At 39.5% G+C, this 24892-nt stretch overlaps 1 protein-coding gene across 15 annotated transcripts in view; it reads left to right on the top strand.

Moving 5' to 3' along the window:
* Positions 1–24892, top strand: part of NAALADL2 (N-acetylated alpha-linked acidic dipeptidase like 2) — a 432075-nt gene that overhangs the window by 91884 nt on the left and 315299 nt on the right. For 11 of the 15 annotated variants that reach the window (XM_069025076.1, XM_069025081.1, XM_069025080.1 and 8 more), the window contains one exon: positions 14019–14097. The exons of the other annotated variants lie outside the window; for them this stretch is intronic. The gene's annotated coding sequence lies outside the window, so the exon portion shown is untranslated. The remainder of the gene's footprint in view (positions 1–14018; positions 14098–24892) is intronic. 15 annotated transcript variants of the gene reach the window in all.

The following is a 24892-nucleotide window of genomic DNA, read 5'->3' as shown; positions in this document are numbered from 1 at the left end:
CATGTGACAGCTAGGATTTCTACCCAGATTCTTTACCAGCTGAGTAATTTCCATATAAATTTCTGTAGTGTTTTGCCTGGGGGTGAGGATAGCCAAATGTCAGCAAAAACATGAGGTTCTGTTCAAATTATCTCAGTCATGCAAGTGGTGGATACTTCCCTTCAAGGGAAATAAGGCTGTAAAGAAGAATTTCAGAGAATGTTTTCTGAGGGCCATGAAATTCATGGAATCATCTTAAACCCAGGAACACTGGGCACATTTCATGTGAGCACAAGTGCTCACAACTGCTGTTGACTTTTGTGGAAGTTTTGGCAGGCTGGCTACTCAAAGATCACATTCCCATGGTTGCAGAGATGATGTGATGTGTGTTGTTATGCATGAACATTTAATGTCAAAACAATCAATTATGCAGCAGGTGTGAGCTATAGTAGAATGATCTCATTTGGCACAGAACTTGGATAATGTGTAGGAGAGTAGGAGATGGATGGGATAAGAGCATGCTGGAGTAACACCTTCCATTTGCTGAAGCTTAATTAATTGAGGAGATGAGCAGTGTTTTTAAAAGAAGTTTCTGATGCATGCATGTTGTTTAATTTGTTATTCTTTAATATCAGTTACAGCTTCATTCAGTGAGAACTGAAAAGTGTGACCCTGTCTTCCAATTTTCTTCTGGTTTTATGTAACCTGGAAGAAACAGGGAGTTTAAAAGGTTCAGCACATGACACGTTGACTCAGCTCATCATGAGAGCTTAACAGACCCTGAGCAGAAACATGTGCTAGAAGCTTTGTATAAATCTTTTATGGAGAAATGGAGTATTATTTTAAGGGCAGAAGTTGGTGCAACAGCATCAGCAGTTTTTAACTACAGAAGGCAGACAGTAAACTGCACTGTTGACAGTGACAATGGTAGGAAGGTGTGAGGTATGAGTTTAAGATGATGCTGTGTCGCTGTGTTCAGACACAACCACGTGCTCGTGGTGCTTTACCCCATCTTGTTGCACGTAACAGTCCTGTGCAGTCTGTTGTACCTGCAGCACAGGATTAGTGTCAGCTGAAGTTTTTTTCCATGGGACTGGTTTGCTGTATTTAGCAGTCACCATCTCTCTTGCAGTGGGTTTCAACTTCCAAGTTGTTTTTGTTTCCTGCTGTCCTTCACATTTCTCTTTTCCTCCATGTCCTTACCCACACTCCTCTTTCCCCTCTAGTACTTAAGAATCCCAAGAGTTTCAAAACAAAGAAATATTTTCATTTGAAGTTTCAATTATCAGCTACTCAATTCAGAAACACTTCATCCATCTTTGATATTGATTCAGCTTTCTGTGGTATATGTGTGTCTTAAATATAAGACAGCATAGCTTTTCTTCTGGTTCAGTAGGCTCTCTTCAAGCTTTTATGTAGCTGCTTTTCTGTTGAGTGAGATTTTCTGTTTCTTTTTCTCACTGGACAGTACTGATAATGTAAGTAAAGAACAAGGCAACTACACCTTCCGTTTTACCCCCACTTACATCAATTTAGAGCACAGAATGACGCATGGATTAAATAAGAATAATAATAATTACATCTGTGTTTAAAATTCATGGCTGTTCAGAGCTTGACTCCGCAATAATATTCCATTTTCCTTTTTTTTTTTTTTTTTTTTTTTCATTCTTCAGTTTTCTAGGCAGGCTGAATAATTCTAATCAGCCATGCCCACAGAGTTGACTGACCAGCCCCTTGCAGTGAGCCTGAGACCTAGAGATGTGTAAAAAGACTCTTCTGGTTATCTTTGAAAGAGCAAGACCACGAGTAGTTTGCATTCAGTAAGGATGAGGGATGCACAGCTTGTTTGGATGGTGCCCCGTGCTTCCAGAGGAGCAAGGGAAATCGGTGGTTTGGAGTATTTTAGGCTCTGTAGTGAGACTTTTGGAGAACACTGTTGACCACAAGTCTCACTGGCTGCTCTCTGGGCTCTTTTCTTTGGCCTTTCCATGTTTTCTCTGCCGCTTCTCCCCAGCCCTTCTTGTCCCAGTTGCTGAGCTCTGAACTCCATTTCCCCTAAATCAATCAGGCATGCTGTGGGCAGATTTCTTGTTTGTTATTGGTGAACTAATGAAATCACATTTCAGAAATCTGTAGAAACATCTGCTCCTGGCTTGAGAAATTCGGAATTTCAACCCACAGGGTCAAAATCTGGCAGTTGGAGGCATTTGGAGCCAGATGCTGTGCAGTGATAGTTCAGCAATCCAGCCTGTAGACTGAACTGGCTGCCATGGAAGCTGTGTGAAAATAACTGTTACTTTATTCCACTCTTTTCTATTGTGTCTTGTTGCCAGTTCTTCCTTTAGAGTCCAGTTTACAGAACCTGTGTTACTTTTTTATTTTATTGTTTTTTTGGTTTTTTTTTCTGGTATGATTTCGAGCTCAACTTCTCATAGTGTGCATTCTTCCATATCTAGAAGAATAAATCCAAGAGCATGGAGGAGAAACTCCTTTCTGTAGTAGGTTAATGTCTGAATTGATAGTAAGGATCACTTAACTTTGGGCAGAAGGGGAATCATATGGGAGTTGTATTGGTGTTGCAACTGAAAAGGTTTTAAGGTCTGAAGACCTATTTTAAATGAGTGATTTATCTTTACTCTCCATACTTATTTCTACCCTTCAAAATGTGCAAAGAATCTGTTATCCTTCTTTGCCACAATGAATAAAGTTATTTCTGTGCTGGAAATAAACAGGCAATCATGAAAGCTGGAGACAGTTTTTCTTCTGGGTGGGTGATTTTCAAATAATTAACTAATTCATTCATATGCAGAATACTGTTGTTCTTAAAAGCCTTCTGAATTTTGTGTGACTGTTGGTGAGGTTTTCTGTACATGAACCTTGAAACAAATTTCAAAGCTATCAATTTTCATAGCCACATTTGTCAGTTTGGCAGCAGTTCATTCTGAGCTTGATGCTAACCATGATTATTGTAAGTTATTAACTATGCTTACTGTGAATCACCTGAATCTGCCCAGCTCTGCTGGCAAAGTGGTGTGAGGCTCAGAGTGGTGCTGGTACATGTATTTATGACACATGCTACTGTTCAGAAATTTCCTTTATCTTCAGGTTTTCAAGAAAAAGGATACTATTTGGTAGCAAGGATAATTTTAGCAGTATTCCTGTCTTGCGAAGAAAATTACTGAGCATCTGGAGTTCCTAATATTTTATTTTTTATCCTTCAAAAATGAGCTAGTTCTGTTCTCTGATCCTTAAAATCAATGCCTCAGCTGAAAAATACATCGAAATAACAGGTTACTCTTGGTGTTTAGAGTAATGTTTGGAGGCTTCAGCAGGAGTTTGGCACCTTTTGCATTTGGTTGCTGCCTGAAAACAAGCCCATCTCCCAGCCCAGCCTCTACCCCAAAATGCTTAAATTGAAATTTAATGGCAGTGGGTATAGCTGGAAGAGCACGAGTTGAGGTGTGATGGCTTGAATTTTAGTAGGCACAAAAAAAAAAAAAAAAGGAAGAGGGGAAGAAGGTAAGGTAGAAGAGGAGGGAAGCCACGTGTGACCTTCCTGAAGGAAGATGTGTCATGGTTGTGTCAGGTTATACAGTGCAGAGTCCCCGGACACGGGGCTTCAGGAGCCAGCTCCCACAGCTCGCTGCTGTGTCTGCAGAAGGTGAAATCACACGTGCAGTGCATCTTAGTGGCCCCTGGAGGTTTCTCTATTGATCTGTGTCTTAATAATGCATAATAGGCAATCAGAGCTTTCCTGATCTTTTCGGAGACACATTGTCAGTGAGAGTCGTAAATCAGCCTGCTGCTGGTGGCTGTGTCTGACCTGCCCTCCACAACACCTCAGTAGCTTTCACTTCCACTGGGACTGCTCCTGACTTACCCCACAGTCAGGCTTGGGGTTTGGAACAATTACAAGTCACCATTCCGTGGCCTTTCAGCAAGGCAAGATAAATCTGCAATTGGTTAAAAAAGTTATTTCAGAATAAAGTCGGTACGCATATTAGGATTATTTTATTTTATTTTATGTTTCTGCAAGCATGAACAAGAATGTTGGTTTCACGTTATTAGCCAATTTATGTGTTCTGCCCTGTTTAGGCTATGCTCTCCTTTTGAAGATCATTCTTTTGTAGAATGGCTTAGGGTGGGATTTTTGGTTTAGATGCTCGACTAATCAGGATTTTGCAATTCTGATGCCGCCCCTGTTCCACCTATTGGAACATTGACTTTTAGCAATGCATACTCTTAAATCAATAGGATCTTTATTGATACTTGCTGGTGACATGGCTAAGTTTGGCAGCAAACTGCAAACAAGTAGTGCAGTGGGTTTACTTAGAAAGCAAGAAAATGAGATTTCAGAGTTATTTACTGTTGTTGGACACCACCTGCAATACTTGTCTCCTGAGCTACAGGAATTCATAATCACTGCTGTAAAATAAGTCTTTTACCCTTGGCCTTTGAGGGTATTTAACAGCATAGGCTAATAGAAATTGGTATAACTGTGTTACTTCTGTGTGTAAGTACACATTGTGCAAACCCATTCTGATTTTGCATTTGACAACATCAGAAGTTAATTGGATTACCGAAATAATGTGACAGCAACAATGGCACAGCATTCAGCTTACAGCACTAGTGTAAGTTTGTCAGTTTGTATCATCTCATGGCTATTCCCTTTCCCCCCCACACTCTTTTTTTTTTTTCTCCCTAGAAAGGACATAGTTTGTCATGGCTTTTCTCTGTGTTGGTTCTTTAATAACAATAAAAAAAGCAAAAGCTACTGGGGCGAAAACTCATTTAATTTGCTCAGGAAGTAGGAGAATTGCAGGCTATTTGGGATATTTTGAGTACAATGTTCAATGTTTTATTTATATCTAGCATAATAAATATGCTGACCAATAATAAGTCAGCAAAACTCAGTGTAGCTGAACTGTTCAGAATGAATCAGCTCCTATTTTTCCTCTAACCTTGGACAGATGGCAGGCTGCTAGTGCTGTGGCTGACCTGGTGGATATCCCTAAAGCAGGGTTATCTAAGGAGGGTGAAGACCAGAAGATGCCAATGGTCTGAAGCTGAGAAGCCCAGAGACCTGTCTGGGCAGGGGTAGACCTGGGGTGTAGGTCCCACATCTGTGGCATGTCCTAGCCATGAAATTCCAGGCAGGATCAGGTCATGCATCTTCTCTCCCGGTGAATCCAGGGCAGGATTGAGTTCTCCTGATCCTGAGCAGTGAGGCAGAGGAGGGTCAGCCTGGTGAGGCTTTGTCTCAGGAGTGCTTCATTGGTTCTGAGGGGAAGAAGGGGCTCTTCTCCCTGTCCATCCCCTTTGTGAAAACACAGGATGACTTAACTGCAGTGTCTCCTGAAGGGTGGGATGAGGGAGCACAATTTAGGGCTGGGCAGGAGTACCCAACATAATTCAGGATAAGTGTCTCGAGTGCAGCCTGGTTTCATTAGCACCCAGCTCTGAGTTACTGCTGTGTGTAACCTGTCTGGATGAGCTCACTGATTCCTGCTTGGTGCATCTCTATGCCACAAAACATTTTCTTAGATAAAAAGGTATCCAAAACTGTCTCCATACTCTTTGTTGGCATGGGAGCTGCATCACCTTATCCTGGGCTCACACACCCTCTGTGATTCCCTGGACACAGGAGGTTTTAAACTTTCTGAGTGGCCAAAGTCACCTTTTCCCATAGAGCCCCTGAAGCCCCTGAGCTCTCCCATCCCAGCCAGGACAGAACTGGTGGATTGAGGCTGAAGATTCCACAGTGGTGAGCACATTTCACACAGCAGCCCAGCCTTTGCTGGTTTTAATTTTTAATTGGTTTAATTTTTGAAATTTGGCTGGCTGTGTGCTAGATGGAGAGAGGTGTGGTCTGTTTTTTTCTCCTTACTTAAAAAAAAACCCTTGGGCCCCACAAAGTTTCTGTTGGAATTATATGTATATAAAATTTCCAGTTTATGAAGTCTTCTGATATAAGGAATTTAATAAAAATGCTGGCAGATGATTATCTATAGTCATGCTATATAAACCTGGTTTTCGGGAGGTCTAGGTCCTAGCAGTTGCAAAATACATCAAATTATTAGATGGGAAATAGTTATAAAGTCTGGAAATTGACTTTTTGCTTTTTTTTATGATTTAATCTATTTATATAGAGAGGCATACTTTCTCTTCCAGCTGGGATGAATCTTGATGAGAATAAAAGTAAAAATAAAATGTATATTATCTGTTTTTTTTTTATTTATGCTGAGAGAGAAAATACAAACCATTCTGAAGATGAACCTGTTGTCTTTGTTCTCCCACTGAGAAATCTGCCTTCCCTCTCATTTGCTTTATTTCTTGTGTCTGAATTCCCTGAGTGTGTGAACCTTCCTTTTCCTTAAAGGAGAGAAGCTTAAAGATAAAATATGTTGTGTGTGCCCAGTAAACCTGATAAACTGATACTCCTTTCCTGATATAATTTCAGAGGGTGTACGGGACATATTCCCAAACCTGTTAAAATCAACAGAAGTTCTGCCAACTTTAGTGCATTTTGGACCAGGCTGAAAGTGAAATGTGCCACTGAGTATATCATGGCAAGTTATTTTGTTCTCCTGCAGGATGTTTCCTTCCCTTGGTCATCTTGTGTTATGCACTTGCTGCTTTGAAACACTGCAGTGGGGCTTCTTCTCAGTTTGTGGTGGTCTAAGCCAGCAGATACTTCTTTCATATTGGTATCAAAGAGCAAAATGTGGCTTTAACACTGACAAGAAGCACTTTGGAGACAAAGGCTGACCTTTTGAAACTGATGAAAAGGAGACCCCAGGGAATCCCATTAGGAGCAGGGAAGGTTGGTAACAGCTCCTTCCACCCAACAAAGGTACAACATTCTGCTTATTCTTAGGGGACTTTGTAATTGAAGCCAGGTTCTTTGGCCTTTTCTTTCAGTCCAAAGCAGCCATCTGTGTCCTTTAATTTGAGTGATAGATATTCAGTTATTTTTATCTGAATATATAAAGGCAAACCACTGGAGCTGTTATCTCAAAGACAAAGCAAAAGGCCAACATAAGTTCCCTGTTTCTCCTCATGTAGTGACTTGTACTGGCTCTTCTTTCTTCCAGCCCTTCTCTGGGGCCCAGAGATGCAGAGTGGGTCCTTAGGTGTTGCAAGGGTTGCTCTGGTGGCACTGACATTTCTTTCCCAGCTGTCTCCTGGCACTCCCCAGAGCAGTGTATCCATCAAACTGCATGTGCTGCTGAGATTTCAATTGCATCTATTGATTTTCCTTGTGCATATAATATAAATATATGCTGCTCTACCCCTAATATAAGATGTGAGAACTACTATGTCTAGATGTTTTGTGGAAGGTTTAGATGAAAGAAATAGGAAGAGGGAGATAGATTGGGTTGTTTTAACAGTGTTGTTCCTCCATAGAAATATTTAATTGTATTTACCTCAGTTTTCATTTATGTTTTAATTGGCCAGAATTTCCTGACTGTAAGATGTTGGGATTCTTGGAGATGCTTCCCTCTTTTCCAACTCAGTCTAACATATGTTTAGGTCTTTTAATTTAACTTCAAAATGATAAAATAGAAAACCATGCATTGTATCCTTTAGACATGAGTTTTAAATAGCAGGACTGGAGATTGGTTGTGTTTATTTTTCCTGATTTAAAAAGTGTGAGTTTTAGGAGACCTTATGAACATTAGAAAGACACAGCAATTTCTCTGTCGTGCCATGGCTCAAGAACTTGATGGTGATCATAACATTCACTTGTTCTGTGTACTCAGGGTTCCTGATTTCAGAGCTTACAGATGTGGAAATTGGGAATCCAGGGTTTGGAGTTTTATAAATATTATTGAATCTACCTCCAACTTTCAGTCTTCTAGTAAATAAAGTAGTGAAAGCACAAAGGAAGGAGAACCTTTCAGTATTAACTGCTGGATCTGATTGCAAGTCAGAGATCTTGCTATACATCTTTAATAAAATACCAAGAATTAGAGCAGTGATAAAATAGCATTATTTAGATAACAGTTTAGTTACTTCAAACATTAATATAATAAATAATATTGTCCATAAACAAATATATGTAAAAATGTGTTATATAAATATTATTTAAAAAGTAATAAAACCGAGTTTTCTTAGCTTTGAGGGTAGTAACTTCAAATTATTGGAGTGTAGCAGTTGATACTTTTCTTTCTTCACCAAGGTGTGAAGACAGAAAAATATCTTTTGTTCAGTCATTTTGCTTTCAGGTTCTGTGTCCAGACTTGAGATTGAGAAAGTCCTCTTTTCAGAGATTGAAAAATGTTGCAGGAAAATTATGGTTTCCTTTAAATTCTTCTTTTCATCATCCAGTGTAATGGGTGCATACTATTGCCAACATGGGATTGTGCAGAAATTGAAAAGATAAATTTGGATGGAAGGTTTTTCTGAAATACTTTCCTTCATTGAGAGAGTGGGAGAAATCTATGGTAGTTATCAAAATTTACTGCAATCATGCTTCTCTGTTTTATGTGTCTCAAAAGAAGAAAAGTAAATGAAAGGAGTCAAAAAGGATTTTTAAAACTGTTGAAAATCTTTGCTCTCAGTGATGCCTTGGCTATTGTTTTAATTTACTTTAGTTCTATGGTAGATCGTAACAGTGGGTGAGTAATTTACAAGAGCAACAAAGCCATCCCATTACTTCTTGGAAATAACAGAAAAGAGCTTTTATATTTAGACAAAGACAGTTTAATTGCAGTAAGCTCTCCTGTGAAATAGGAAAAAAAAGTCAATCCAAGAAAAAAATGTTATTTCTGTGGTCTTAAAGTGGAATGTAGCTCTGTGTTCTTTACCTGCAGCTGGATGTGCAAATTGTACTTTTAATGAAGATGTTTTGAACGCTGATCCTAATTACAGGAAATATAGGGGAGAAGCTTATACCTGCTTGATCTTCTTGATTTGTGAACTGTCTGCTTTTACAAAGACTGGGATGGCTGCACAGCTGGCTTGGGTTCATATTTTAGGCCACTGAAGGTGTTTTCTTGGCAGGGATGAGACTGCCAGAAATCATATCTGTTGTTGTACTCCCTCAAGGGTTTTCACATCACGCACCACCTGCCTGACCACATGGACGTGCCTGCTCAGAGCAGGCTGGCTGGGCGAAGAGCAGATCAGGGAAGACAGCAAGAAAGAGATACCTGGTGCTGATGCATTTGAAAAGTGACTGTCACCAGCTGGAGCCTTTCTGATCCTGGGGATGTGCATTCCTGGAAAGCAACTGAAGGGGATCCTGACTGCTGCCAATAATTACCAGCTGCCTTTAAACTTTGCCCTAAGCCTTCTCCTCGAATACAGTGTGTGTGTAATATTTAACTGGCAGGGTGGAGCAACTGGCTTGAAATATTAAATGGCTTGAGATGCCAATGCAGAAAGCTTAAAAAAAAATTTAAAAAAGGAAAAAGCTTATTTGGTTGCTGTGGTACTCCCTAGTATTCACTCCTGCATCACTGTGACTGACAGGTCTTGTTTTGGGCCATGGGTTGCTCTCCTTCCTTCAAGGGCAGAGAGAGATGTTCAGTGCAGGGGTGTGTGAACTGTGACCATATTTTGGTGAGATGCTGGTCACAAGGGTTTACTAGAGGAGAAATCTTCAAAGTCTTGGGACAGCAAATGGTGGCATTAGTTTCAGTTAGTACCTGTTCTGTGTGCAACACCGTGCACAGTGTCTTGGACTACGACAGGCTCCCTGCAGGAGGTAGAGCTCTGCATCTGACAGTGGGCACTTTGCACTTGGAAGGCTTAGATCTTGAAAATGCTCCCATTTCCTGGCAATTCAGGGAACCGTTTGGGAGTTTACCTCTCTAAAGACCTGAGAATAAAAGCCTGTAACTCTGCTGCTTGGCTCTAGTCCCTTATCTTTGGGGCTAGATCCTTGTGTACTGTACAGCCTGACCGTGTATCCAGACCCTTCCCATGCTGTGGCAACTCCAAGGTTACACACAGTGATGTCTTTCACATGTGTGGATACCTTGATCTCTCTTCTACACTGGTAGATTTGAAAGACCACTGTAACTCCTCTTTCTATTTGTCAGCCTTTCGAGGAAACGCTTTTGGTTTCCCCACGTAACTTCTGAGATGCCTTAGGTTTCTGTGTCAATACTGTGCTGTAAGAGAGTGGGTGCAGATAAGATGGTGAGAATAGGAGCAGTTTCTGTAGTGTGTCCTTAAGAACCAGCAGACCTACTGATACCTCAAGTACCATTAATTCTTGATTGGGGCATGCCGAGTTTGTCAGAGGAGCCATCTGCCACCTCATTCTCTATGTGTATTTATTTATTTATTAGTAAGGGGAATCCCGATGCCTCACATGGAAGAACTGTAAGGGGAATGATGTTTTTTATGCAGCTTCCTGCAGAAGATCTTACCAAAAAGGATGGTTTAGCTTTTCTTGTTGATTATTTCTCCTGATACTCTGCATCATGATGAGTTCCTTTTTATATTGTGTTCGCTGACTGGTTTCTGACTAATATGTCTTGATATTTGCTACGAAGTGACATACAAAGAAGCTGTCATCACCAGCTGTGCAGAAGACATCTGAGAAAACCAACACTAAGTACTACGAAGGAAATGAAAATGTCTTTTCTGCCCTGCTAAATTTGACTTTTGCTAGTGTTTTTTTGCTGTCTTTCTCATTTGGCTCAACATGCTTGGCTACTCAGAAAGAGAAACATTTTGCTGGCTGCCTCTTGCACGATCTCCAGGTGCACAGGCCAATGCCCAGTTTCCTGCAATGCAGAAATAAGTCAGCTGATTACATTTCTGATGCCTTTCTGAAACCTGTGATCTTTAGGCTCTCCTCAAATTTAAGGCATATCAGGATAGGTTACTTCTGTGTGTCTAAAGGGTTTTACATTGGAAAATAAATGTTCAGCCCCTATGACGAATAATTTACTGTTCTCTTAAGAGGGGAGAATAGGAAGTAAGCTATTACCATAAAAGATTTTACTGCAATTTTCTTTTGCATAAGCTTAAATTCTGTGTAGAGAGGTTGTCAATTAGTGTGCAGATTTTTTTAATTGGCTATAATAAAAAGCTAATTGGTGTTTTGCTTAAAGAGTGAATTAAGAAAGTGTTGCTATAGAAACTTTACATGTGTATAGTGCTGCTCTACATAACAGTGGATATAATAGTCTAATGACCTTTCTGAGCCAGCTGTAATGTCAAAGAAAATGTGTTAAATTCAGGCTGGCTGCAGAGATCATTAAGGAGTTTGTGACTTCACCCATTTCATTGCCAGAAAGTGTCTCTGGCATTGTCTCATAGAATGTTTCTCTTGACTCATGTCAGACCATATAACAAATGCTGGTCTCAAAAGACCTGAACTTTTGTAAAATCTGAGTGCTCCAATTGTGAATGTGTAAACTGATCTGTAATCTGTCAGGCATAAAATGTACTACTGGGAAAAATTCATTTTCATAATCTGAGAAAATGTGATGATGGATTGAAAGTGGCAACATCTAATCCACGAGCTGTTGTATCCTTTATCCCTCCCTCCTCCCCTGCCTTCTCTACCCACTGAATTCTGAGCCTCATGTGAAACACAGGAATTTTAAGTGAAATAGGACTTCTGCTCTAATTTGCAATATTCTCTCCCAGCAAAAAATTCTTACCTTCTCAGACACAAACTTTGCTGAGGAGTGAATAATTTCTTCAGGATTTGTCAACAGGACTTTTTTTCCTTGGGCTAATGCTTCCCTACTGAAATTACTTCAGTCATTATCTGTACCTTTGCTAGCTGCATAAAAGTTGTATATAGGTGGCATGGACAAAAATTTCAAAGCATGTGATGAACATTGTCATTCTTACCAAGGAAGGTGGTCACTAATGAAATAAATGGCTCCAGCTGGTAAAACTGAAACATGACCTTTTGTTTTCAGTTCCCTGATCCTGAATCTTGTTATTATGTCAATAGACAAATTGTTTTGCCCCTTTGTAACTGTGTATGTAGAAAATATAGGGGTGTGAGCACCTGCAGTTATTAGTCATGGTGGCAGAAAAAGACTTAAAATGTTCTTCATGTCCAAATGTGAGAGACAGGAAAAAACTATAATCTCTTGACGTTTTGTGGAATCTTTCACTGTGAGTTTTTTTTTCCACTGGTTTTCAATTAAACAAACAAAAAAGCCCCCACTTTGTGTCTGCTAAATTTGCCCAGCACTTGTTCTTCAAACTGGTAAAACACAACCACATTTGAGTGATTAGTGTATGATCTGATCTTTTTTCTTTTCCATCCCTTCTTTTCCTCTCAGTAAATGCTTAAAAAAAAAAAAAAAAATCAGCCTTCTAAGTGGGTGAATTTAGGAGAATCTCTCAGAATTCTGTGGAATTACACAGACAGCTTCTTTCTGTACCTCTGGGTCAGGACTGAGTAGCGTCATAATTTGCAGCTATTCTTCCCTTGATACACATATGTAAGCCCTATTAGTGTTAATGCCTTTTTGAAATGCTTCCCTGATATATTCAATATCTACTACTGTGTCCGAACTCTGAAGTCTTATGACTTGCATGGCATGTGACTGTCTCTAGAGCTTAATAGAAAGTTGGATTTAATCTCATAGTTCATCTTTTGAGCAGTAAAACTGTAAGAAAGATAAAATGTTTGAACGTGAAGCTTTTATCTGGGACCTGTGAGCAAATAAGTTTTTTTTTCTGGTCCAGGGAAACGACTGGGGGTTTTTTTGTTATTTTTTTCAGCTTCCTTTTATCTTGCCCAGTAAGATCATGCATTTAATATGTGCTTACAGCAGCTGTATAGTCTAGAGGCATTGTTTTGCAGAAGAGTAGTAGAATATTGTATTTATGATTGTCAAGGAAATGGGATTTTCGGACCTCAGTAAATCCATCCTTCAGTTTAAATTTTTGCTGCTTTGCTGCAGTTCATTGTCAACTGTCTTTGCAAAGAGGGGCTGGGTTTTTGGAGGGCAAAACATGAATTTCCTTTAGGACTGGTATTCTTCTCTCAGTTTTACTTGACTGTACAAAGCTCTGAGCATCCTAGTCTAACATTGCTATTCCTGCTTTAACTGTAAAATCAGTAAAATTTATATTAAGTCCAAGTGTCTGGAAGATGGAACTTCTGCTAGTTCAGCGTGTTATTTGTTTATTTGGATTAGTGCTGGTTGTGGTCCTTCAAAATGCAGCAATGGAAGAGCTGGGTGGGTTCTGCATTTTGGACATTGAAAAGAAGTCACAGAATCAATGAGGTTGGAAAAGACCTCTGAGGTCCAACACCACTGACCATGGCACTGAGTGCCACAGTCTTTCCTTAAGCAGTCATGGTGCATTTCTCTCTTTTTTTTTTTTTTTTTAATTACTTCTTATATGGTTGTGTTCACAGAAGGTTATGACAAAAGTTGGTTGCTATTGGTCCTTTTCCCCCTCTGTTGTATAATTTATGCAGTGCAGCAATGAAAGCTTATTAGTGGAGCAATCTGTGGAATCTTTATAAAAGCCTTGATTACAACTGAACTTCAGTGAGATGCACAGAGACGTTTTAAATATGTACTCAGCTACCTTGTTTTGCTTGGGGAAAGAACACATTGACAAGTCCTGAATTTCATTAAAAGAAGGAGGGAGATTTATATGGGTGATAATGAGATTGTTACTGGGAAATAGGTGAAAAACTGAAATTATCATAATATCAGTGGTTTGGGTTTTTTTTTTTTGTTATAAGAACACATCCAGTTTACTGATGGGTAACCAAGGCAATTGTTTACTGTTCAGTGTTTTGTAGTATAGCAGAAGTGCCACCACAAACTCCCTACTGAGGAATCAGCTGCTTTTGTGAAACAGACCTTGCTGGATACAAGGACATTGATTTTAACATTTTAGGCAGTCATTTGGTTTCTTTAAGTAAGAAAAATTTTTCCTAAGTATCATCATGCTTCGAAATATGTTCTACTTTGCTGCTGTGTCAGGAAAACACATCTTCTATTTGTATTTACAGTTTGCATCATTGCAAATGGTCAGTTTTCTCTTTCAAGGAGTGGTATTATAAGATGTGATGTGTTCCTTTTTTGCAGGGAATTAGTGTAGAGGCCAGATTGAAAATATGCCTTCGTGACAAAGTCTCTACAAAGCTGATCCCATCTTGGCTTTAAGGTAAATGAAAAAAAAAACCTATCAAACACCTCTTCTAACTTCTCATCATGGTCGTTGTTCAGCTTGGAAGAAATGTGAGGCTATCACATGCTCAGAATAAAGAAAGTATTTTAAAGAGTTAAGTTGGAAAACTTAAAATTGAGTCAAAATAAAATGTAAGCATAAGCCAGTAATTTGGGTTTGGCTTCAGTAATTAAAAGAAATGACAGACAGTGGCATGAATGCTTATGTGTCTTGCATACTGCCTTGGCAACTGTCTGGTTTTGTCTGAAAATTGAATATGCATATGAAGGAGAGATCATTCTAATTGAATGGAAAATACGAAATTAAAAAGGCAACAAAGTATAAATAATTGAAAATCAGGTTGCAACTGTGAGCTTCTGTAGGTTGGGAGCTCAGTTGCAAACAAAATTGGTAGAACGGGAATTCACATTTTTCTTCCTCTTAATTTTACTTTCATGGTACCATACTCCTGGTATAGGGAGCAAGGCAGTGAAAATGATGAAGGGGTAATTAAATATCTGTAGGAAAGTAAGAGCCAAACCAGAGACTAATTTTCAGCACTCTACAGCTTTCATTATATATGTATATGCTTTGATTTCTCATGTATATGGAAAACGTATCCTCTAACTGCATATTTTTAGTCTTTCTCCTCCAGAATTATTTAACTTGCTGTGTTCCGTAGTAGGATGTGGCAAGCTTGTTTTGTTTGTGAAATCACTGCAGAAAAGAATCATTTTGAAAACTTTGTGAACAGTTAGCTACCTGTGAGTACAGCTAAGTATTCTTAATCTCAGCTAAGTGTCCTTTATCATGGTTGTAAGTCACTGGAATGTTTAGCATGTCTTGTTCATTCATTGAAATCACTCAGAATGGGTAATTTTTAGTGTTTGAAATTTTCTATTCTCCATGCCCTGCTGTGTCTGTGGATGAAGGCACCACTGAAGTTGCTGTACTCAAAAAGCTTTATTTTCCCCACATTTAACCAATGCAAGTAAACATAACAGAAACTACCTACTACTTCATATCCCAGAATTAGGGTTGTGGTACTGGCACGTGCCATAGACCCAGGTTCCAGGAGCACAATAAATTGGAAATATTCACCATCAAAGTATGTTCAGTTTAAGGGTTTATGTATTTGGTTTAAGGGCCCAGGATTTGCCCTTAAGTGCCAGGTACTTCTAGAACCAAATCAGATCCAATAACTGTTGGTTATTTGATGGCAGCATTAAGGTGATACAAGAGTGGACTTCAGCTGAAAGAGCTGTGTCCTCCCCTCTGTCCTCAGCGTGGCCCTGCCACTTGCCCTGTGCCACTGGGGACACTTGGGCTGTAGTGCAAGGAGCTGGATGAGAGCTGCTGTGGCTGAGGGCTCAGCCTGGGGCTAGGAGGGGAGGAATCTTCACCTTCATTTGCACTGCCCAGCTCTGTTGGGGCTGCAGGACTGCCCTGCTAGTGCCTGCAAGTGGAATTGAACCTGTGGCTTGAGGAAGACAGAGAGACAACTGCTTCAGAGGTGGGGTGTATTTTGATACTAAGAGCTGGATCAGTACTTCCAGTGGTTGAAGTACTGGTTTGTTTCCCTGGAATAAGTTAACGATAACACATTTCTGCTTCTCCGATCAGTTGGTTTTTATTTACCTTGGCATGGTTTAGAAGAGCACTTCCTCATGTTGAATGCCATTCTTCCGGATTTAAAAAAACCTGTCATCTGTTGCTTTAATTTTTACAAATTCAAAGGGCACTTTAGTACTGTCTGATAATATTAGATGATGTCCATTAATGTCACCTTTTAACAGAACCCTCTTCCTAATACAACCATACCTTGCAGTCATGCTGTACCTTTCACTACAAAGCAATTATCTGAGTTGTGTGAATTGGCTGAAATCTATCAGCTATTAAGACTCAGAATGCTGCTTCTGCTTGGAAAGAAAGTCATGTTGTTTAACTTCCCTCTCCCTTTCATCCATCTCTGAGAGTGGGAGCCTGTGTGAGGGAGAAAAGAAAGGGAGCCTGATGGTGCTTAATGGCTGATGAATACAGTCAAGGATACAGGAATGGTTGCCTGGCAACCTGGGAGGATGGGCTGAGGTCCCTTGTCACTACATAGGGGTTGACACTGGCTCATCTCTTGAGCTCATGAAGACTGACTTCCGAGGGTTTGCATGCTTTATCCTCAATATGTATGGTGGCTGGGTTAGATTTGTATCTTACATGTTTTGTCTCTGTGTATTTCATGCTTCTAAAAAGAAACACAAGAAGAACAGAAGCAAATCAAGCATTTCACTTAAAGGAAGAAAATGTGTGCTTCCTGTCCCATGCAGTTATTGTGCTTTCAAGATGAGAGCTCTGTTTAGGAAGAGATTTGCCTAAAACTGAGAGCTCTTAAACCTAATTCCAGGTAAAGTTCTGTTTTCGTAGTCCGAGAGCCCTCTGAAAATTATCATTAGTGCTGAAAGATGATGAGCTGGGGTTTGTGTTATAATTGCAGCCTTGAGAAGAAGCCTTTTTGTAGTTAAACACAGCTCTGAAGTGACACATCTGCTTTGTTTCCCTTCTTACACAGAAATAATGTCAGGCTGTGAACACACTGAGGACTGTGACAGACTTGACCTTGTACAAGTTGTTCTTAAACAATTCAAATGGATTTTGAACACGGGTGTCAGCATGAGGGGTGGATCTCTCTTTGTGCTGCAGTAGAGTCGCACGTAGGTGGTGCTTCCTTAGGGAGGTGGTGTTAATTTGGTGTTCCCCAGAAGAATTTTTAGGGAAAGTACATGGACATTACTACACAAAGGTTGTTGCATCAAGTGAATATTGATCCAGTAACTATTTTTCTTTTCTGTGGAGATAATTATTAAGGAAAAAGGTGTGCAGCTGGCTTGCAGAGGCTGTGCAATCCGGTGTATTTTGGATATTGCCATAGACAGTAATTTTTGTTGCCTTTTTGGTTCTCAGAACCAACTTTGGTGCCTAATGATGTGCTTTGGTGCCAAAGCTGTAGGAGACAGGCTGGGTTCTTGTTTTGAACTGGTGAATAAAAGATCTTCCTGGCAATTTTGTGCCTATTTCTTACATCAGGCAAAAGTGAGGTTAAAGTTTGTGTGTATATCTACAATTGTATCCCCTTGGGGATTCTTAAACAGAAAAATCAAATATCTCCCTCTTACTGGTAAGAGCAATTGTCATTTGCCAAGTGCTTGCTTCCCTTTTGGCTTGTTGAATTCAAGCTTTTTGTCAATGGCGGTTGTTGTTAAGGCTGAAACTTTGGAGCATTTTGGCATATTCTGAAACCTGACCAGCTGTCAAAATACAGAGTGTTTGCATGGAAATGTATTGATGGAATTTGCAAAGAAATCCATTAAATTTACTGCAGGCTTTGTAATTATCAGACTTGGAATAAAAATCAGATTTTTATCAGTGTTTTCATCTAATTTACTTTTTCTGCACAGTCTATTCTCTCCCTCTCTCTGTCCCCATGCAAACACACAGAGGCCAGACAGCAGCAGCCAGTTGTGTGGAACTACTTCCTTGTACCTGGAGATCCTCAGAAAATCAGGTGAAAGGCTTGAAATGTTTCAATTTGGACAGCTAAAGCCTTGAGGCCATTGTCATTAACAAAATGATCTTTCTCCTTCCTTCTCTTGTAAGCCGTAGCTTCTGACTTACTATTTATCTTTTTAATGGTTTATACTTGTATTACAAGTCCTGAGTTTGCTACAGGGTATTGAGAAATGTTTTGTAGCTCATGATGATTCATTGGAAAGTTTGGATAAACTGCTGTGGGACTGTATTTCGTGGTAACTTGTATTCTTTAGGGCAACCTTGGTCTGGGGCAAGATTGCTCTTTCTCATCATCTGCACGTGTAATTGTCTGTGGATAGAGTTGTATTAACTCAAATGTAACCACCAGGACTAAGGAGCTGCCACTGCACTGGTGTTACAGAAACTTTGGATCCAAGGATTTGAAGTCGTGCTTTAATCTGCTGTATCAGTGAAGGAAAAGATTAAAATTGTAAGATGAATCTGTGTTCATGTCCAAGGTCTCCAAACTGTTGGCTGCTTACTCCCCTATAGCAGATTCTAAGATAGCAAAATACCTTAAAAATAATTATAGTTAAACCAAGACAATAAGTAAGCTTTTTTATTTTAACTGTGGCCAGTCGGTATTATTCTGTCTGTGCAATTCATTTCTGTTGAAAAAAGCCTGACAAACTTCTTTAATGTTACCAGAAATGTTCTTTCATTTGCCATCAAATGGAATAATTTTAAACTTTAAATCATTGCTGTCCATCTTTGCTAAGGGATGTGAGTGGAGCATATTAAATTCTTTCAGTATTTTGTTGGAATGCCTGCTGCTGGCTTAGGAAATTTCAGTATTACTGATCTATTGAAACACTGATTACATGGAAACATTGATTAACGAAACTTACACTATGGTGCTTTAAATCAGCCAGTTTTGACACTTTCAAGTGACTTTTGCAAGGGTTTTAATCTTTTTTTACTGACTTGTATTGCAGTAATTTCTGTTGGGCTGCTGCATGGGACTGAAGCATAGAAAATCATGGAAAGATCAGCCCAGAGCAGACAAGGGTTAAAAGATTTTAATTTTTGTGTGTGTACCATGAGCACTGTATGAAAGTGAGATTCTGATTTCTTTTCTTAACTATGGACACAAAATTAACTTCTCATCCTTCATTTTGGCTTCTATGCTGTTTTGTGCTACATAATGTCCCATTCATTTGAGATATGGAGACAGTTTATTGATTAAAACATATGATGCAACAGGAAAAAAGGGTCATCGCTGATGCATTTTAGATCTAATTTCCTATGTTGCTTCTGTATTTAAAAAATCCATGTGAAAACATAGTAAGCAATGCAATTACTGCATACAAGCAAATACCAAGCCAACAGCTGTGTTTTCTAAGAGTACAGCACTGCTACTGGAATTGGGAAAAATAAAACTTTATTGTGGATTTGGGGAGAAATGAAGAACAGTGCTAATCTAAAAATAATTTGTCTTTTTTTTTCCCCCTCAGTTGGGGAGAATAAGATTTTGCTACCTTTACTCTCTCTGGAAAAATAAAGCTCCTTCTGTTTTTTATCAGTACTGCAAAGCTGATTCAGAGATGCAAACAACAATGAAGAGTGTTATTCCATGCTAGAAAGGCTTTGTATGGGGAGTTACTTATGGTGAATAATTGATCTAACAACTAGTTTGGAAAAAAGGAGGAATTTATTCAGTCTGGAGCACAACTCTGGTGTGGAGATTGTTCTGGGTCAGAACCTCGGCCTCGCTTTGTGGAGTCCCAGTGCCTGCCCATCTGATTTTGCAGAGTAGTTAAAAACTAATGAAATGTGCTTTACTACAGCCTAATGAGCTGTGCTTTATCTGCAGAGGGCTGTAAGCAGGTGTGATATGCAAGGCTGTCACTGGAGAGGAGGGGATGGGGAGTTAGGCTGTGCTGAGCTGAACGTGTGCCCTGCACGCAGCACCTGGGGCAGGGAGGCTGTGTTCACCTTCCAGCCTGCCAGCAGCAAGGAAAGCTTCTTGTTCCCCTGGGTGTGCTCCTGCAGGGGCTGATCAACATTGTTTAAGTACCAGGAAACACAGATGTAGTAGGAAACAGTGGATACCTTCCTACTGTGCAACTGGTGAAGGGAATGGCTTACCGGAGCTTCAGGAGACAGCCACAGCTGGCACAAGAGGGCAGCAAGTCTGCTGGCTAGAAAAGTAATAAATGGGTGTGGGAGTATCAGGTTAAGAGGCTTTTCTGGTCAATATGCACCCTCATTTGTCCATAGGTGTGATGAAAAGTATTTTCCAGACACCCCATGCAGACAGGCACCCTGTCTAGCCTGATGGACGATGTGATGAGGCAGAGTTTGGTTGCTTTGCTCGATTCTGGAGGGAGCTGTTTGCCAGGCTTTGCTTGATGGCATGTGTGGATTGCAGCTCATGGCATTGTAGGAGCTGCCTGTCCTGCTGTGCATGGCAGTACCACACAGTGAGGTCGTTTGTAGCACAGTATTGCTTCTCTGTAGGATATACATAGATATGTATCTTTATATATACATATATATGTGTTTTACAGCTCTTCTGTTGTAACAGTCTTTAGTGATTGAAGATTCACACATAAGATTCTTCCTGGCTCTTCTATATTTGCTGGGGTAGAAGATATTTCAGCATTCAAGTCTTCATTGGCTTGAAAATCCATCTCCATATTAAATCACTGTATTTCATATAGTAAATTTGTTTTAAAAGCTTACATATGTGCCTGGAATGCAGGCTGACCTACTTAAACCGCAGCCCTTCCCAGCTGTGCTAGATGGATCTAGAGATGTGTGTTCATCTTGCCAAGATCTGAACCTATTTTGGAAGAGGTGCTTTTTCTAAAAGAGCAGACTAAGGATAAAATGGTGATTTATTTTTTTTTTCTTTCTTTCTATTTAGAGCTGATCTGCTTTTGATTTCCTGTATTAGGTTTCTAGACTCTGTGCTTCCTAAGGTGGTCTTAGAATAGTAAGATTTACTTCTTAGTTGTGCAAGATGGAGTTAGTATTAGCATTTATAACATGTCTTGCTGATAAACTTTCTTCATTCCCTCACTCTTCCATTCTCCTTTTTTAAAGCTACTTACTTTTGTCATGCAATTTTTCCTTTGCTTTCAGTTATAACTACAAGATTCATCAAAAGTAGGGGTGGTAGAAATAAATTGTGAAGAGATTTTTAAGTCGAACAAACAGCATCTTTAAAAAGCACTGGTTTAATTCTGCTGTTTTCCTAAATAATCAAGTGGATCAAAGGGCAGGGAGATTGTTTTTATTATGTTTTGTATACTCTGCATTACTATCATTTATAGCCCCAGATTAAAAAGTATCATCTTCTGTGCATCAGACCTTTATAGTAATTTTGTTGAATACAGAAAAGACCAAATTAGAAGGAAACAGGGAAAACTAATCCTCCTTTTTTCTACCTTCTGCAAACCAACTTCACAGTAATGTGTCTGTAGCTTTGGCTTCTGTGCACTCATCCTTCAGCTGCTGAGGTCTGAAGCTGCTGAAGCTTGAGTTGCTATTTATTTTCTACAGACTTATATTTTCATTAACTGGGAAGTATAAAACATTAGAAGTGAATCAGGAGGCCATTGCTGATTTTGATTGCTAACATTTTTTTTTTTTTGAGGTTGGGTTGCTAAAGCTCTGGGATTGAAAACTGAGGAGGAGGAACTGATTAGAAAGTGGAATTTAAAGGAACTTAAAAAAATTGCATTTTGATAAAGCACCTGTTTTCTGTGGAGGGAAAAATACTTCTGTGAGGAACGTGGTCATGTTTCAGCCTTCCAAATCAGGATTTTGAGAGTGAAGAAGAGATGCTGAGTTTTCTTATGGTCATAAAGGTAAAACAGGTCACAAATTGTGGTACATTTATCAATCATGTTAGGACTGATAAGTCTCAGAGAGACAGAGCAATTACCCATAATTCAGGTATTGTGAAAATAATGTATGCATTATTAACAAAACAACAAAAAATAATGAAGCCACCTTCTTTCTACATAATAAGAAATTCCCTTGGCATGTGATTTTCTCACTCAGTAAGGGATTAAGGAGAGCTTGAACAACATGTCAGTCATTTTGCTGGATGTGCTTTTGAAAAAGGAGACTGCTCTTCTGTGCAACCATCCCCAGCAAAGTGGCCAAGGGGAAAAACACCTCCTCTGGGATCTGGAAGACCTAAATCTTAATTCTGTTTAGTCCACGTCAGTGAGTTGCAGGTCAGAGCAGTGTTTTGGAGCCTTTGCTGGTACCTTTAGTAGTTAGCTGTGATTAATGCTTAGAAATAAATGGGAGCAAATCTATTTTGTTTCTCACTAAGCTCCAAAGTGATGATGTTTGCATCTGAATGAAGTTTTATACCACAATATCCTTGTAACTGGTGAAAAAGTGGTTAGCACAACTAGACTTGGAAGTAAAACTTGGGCAAGGCGAGGAATATGGGATGAGCTTCTCATCCACGATGGAGCGAGTCTTTCTTGGGCTTTGCTCACTGCTCAGTGCTGTTTGTGCAAGGTCTCTGCTGCTGGAACTCATGCTTTTTTTTTTTTTAGTGCATCATTTGCATAGACACTGAAAACCTTTTTCACTGTGGTTTTTGAGACTGATTATCCTTGCCTATGTGTTTAGTCCATTTTAATTGTGGAAGAAAGTATTTCTCCATCCTATCTCCTGTTTTAATTGAGGTTGTAGCTTAAACAACTGCTTGTTAGAGGCAAACCAAATCATGCTGTTCCTTTTGCTGTACCATTTTTCATGAGATAAATGAAATAGCCATGTTGCTCTTAAAAACAACCAACCAGTACTAACAACAAGAGACCCTGAGCACCAACAATATACAAACATCAGAATCTGTGTCCCTCTGGTTTAAGGAGGCAGACAGGATTGGCACTGTACCTTTTCTCCCAGCACTCCTGCCATTGTTGAAGGTGAAATATTTGTTATTATTATCTTGTCAACACTGTCAGCCCATGATGCCAGACAAGTGGTCACTGCAAGAAACTTGGTGGGCTGCTTCTCTCCTGTGATACACTTTAAAACACGTGGTTATCAAGGAGTAAATGTTCACAGACCCTTGATCAGAGTCATCTTAGCAACTGCGTAAAAGAATTCTGTATATTCACAGTTCTTATGTTTCAGTTCTAGATATTATTTTTATTATCTGTGCAATTTCACATGTAATAAGAGAGTCTCATTATTCACATCTTGGAAACATTGGAACGATATTCTTTAGAAAAATGCAAAATGAACCCCAGAACATGTATTTCTGTTCCCTTTGTGGAGTATGTAGAGTAACAAAACATGTTACCAATAAAGAAGGACACCACCAGTTAGCTGTTGGTGATATTGCTTTGTTTGCATTAGTTCTATAAAATTACAATATTCTTGAGTAAAAGTGAGAGTCCGAGAGCCATTGGGCCAGCACATAGAGGAAACCTTTGCTTTTCTGAAGGTTTTCAGTTGTGAGGGCCTCTCTCTAGCTTTGCAGAGCTACTCTAGGAAACTTGTGACAAAATTAATATTCTCTGCCAGTTCTTAGCACTATTAGTGGAGTGTGCTCTGTTTCTAATGACATTGAATTTAGGCTTAAAGTCACCCATGGTGTCAGCAGGATGATGCAGTGATCTTCTTGCCATGGCTTAATGCACAGCATAATAACTGAATTTTCTCTTTTTTAGCCCTGATCACAACAATCATCAAATTATGTTTCTGTTCACTGACTGTTGAATGCACTCTTTAGACTAAGAAATATTTTATCTGATGTGCAGTAAATGCACAATCACTTTCTCTGTTTTTTTTTCTCTGGGAGCAGAACAAAGCCCCACTGCATTTTCACACTTGGGTCTTTCTGGAGAGGGTGAATGAATTAAGAGTTCCTCCTTTGGAAAACACTCTGTTTAAATCATTGCACACAACTGAGCACAACAAACAGTTTTAGGGGAACATAAAAGCAAGAAAGCCACTTCTCACCATCAGTTGTTGTTGGGAGAGGGAGTGTGAAAAATCTTGAGTTTCCGTCCTTTTTGTGCTATTCCTACTTGTAGGCTTCATTTCAAGGGAAGAAGTATTTTCAGTACTATCACTCTCATCTCTTGAATTCTTAAGAATATCTAAGAGTTAACAGAAGGTGATGTGAGAAAATGCTAGAACTTAAACTACAAAATCCTTCTGTAGGTGCTAAAAGCCTAAAATCAAAATCTTACTCTTGGAGGGAAGTGCTGGTACTCAGTAGCTAAGGAGAAGAGTTATTTTTGTTGCCTTACACTTCAGTTTTCTTTGGAATGAGTAGCTCTCTTTATGGGGGTGGGGGGACACCTTGAAGAATACAGTAATGAGGGTAAAAACTAATCATTGTGATTTTTCCCATGCTTACAAATAATACTAACATAGAGTAAGGATTTCTCTTCCAAGACATGGACAGTTTGTGTTTGGAGAGGGCAGTAATGCTTTAGATGTTTGTCTCATCAGTTAATTACCAAATACATTTTGCTTTGCACTGCAGAACTTCATTGATATATAAAATTGTTTTTCTTAAACATGTCTTTTAAAAATAGAGCAACTCAAACTTGTTTATAGAAACTCAGCACTAAATCTTTGACTTCCCTGAGTTAGGTGGTCAAGGAGTTTCTGTATGTGCTCCTCTGCTGTCCCCAGGAAAGGATTGTGCAACTGAGGTATCTCTTTTCTTAGCAGGGACCTGGTTGAAAAGCAGGCATAGACCTAGACCCTTTAATAAAGGCTCTTGCACAATTGTTTCAGTAACTGTCTGTCGGAAACCGCGGCGGGACGGGGAGCTCGGATCCCCGGCGGGGGGAGAAAAACAGAGGCCAACCAATATGGTTGAAAAATACACTCCCCTTTATTAGCAGTCTAAAGGCACTTATATAGTATACCAGCTTGTTAGCTCCTAAGTGGCTTAACACTTATCAGGGCATAATTCTATTTCTACACAATCGGACTACATTGGCAGTTTTCCACAGTCTTGTTATGTTCAAAAGAATTTTGTCCTTGCCTCCCTTATACTCCTGGATATCACACCTGCAAGTACGTTACTCCCTGAAATTTCTCAGGCTGAAACTGTTTTGCTTTTCACAGAGACTTTCCCACGGAAAGTGTCTCACACACACAGGCCCAAAAACCTCCAGCTCAATAGCTTGCACAGTTCTTTTATTGATCCCAATAAATCCATTCTCCAACAACTGTCCTAACAGAAGCTTTTAGGAAAGACCACTTTGGTTTT

This window comes from Aphelocoma coerulescens, chromosome 9 (genome assembly GCF_041296385.1).
Source record: "Aphelocoma coerulescens isolate FSJ_1873_10779 chromosome 9, UR_Acoe_1.0, whole genome shotgun sequence".
Lineage (NCBI taxonomy): Eukaryota > Metazoa > Chordata > Aves > Passeriformes > Corvidae > Aphelocoma > Aphelocoma coerulescens.
This window is presented reverse-complemented; position numbering and strand designations above follow the sequence as displayed.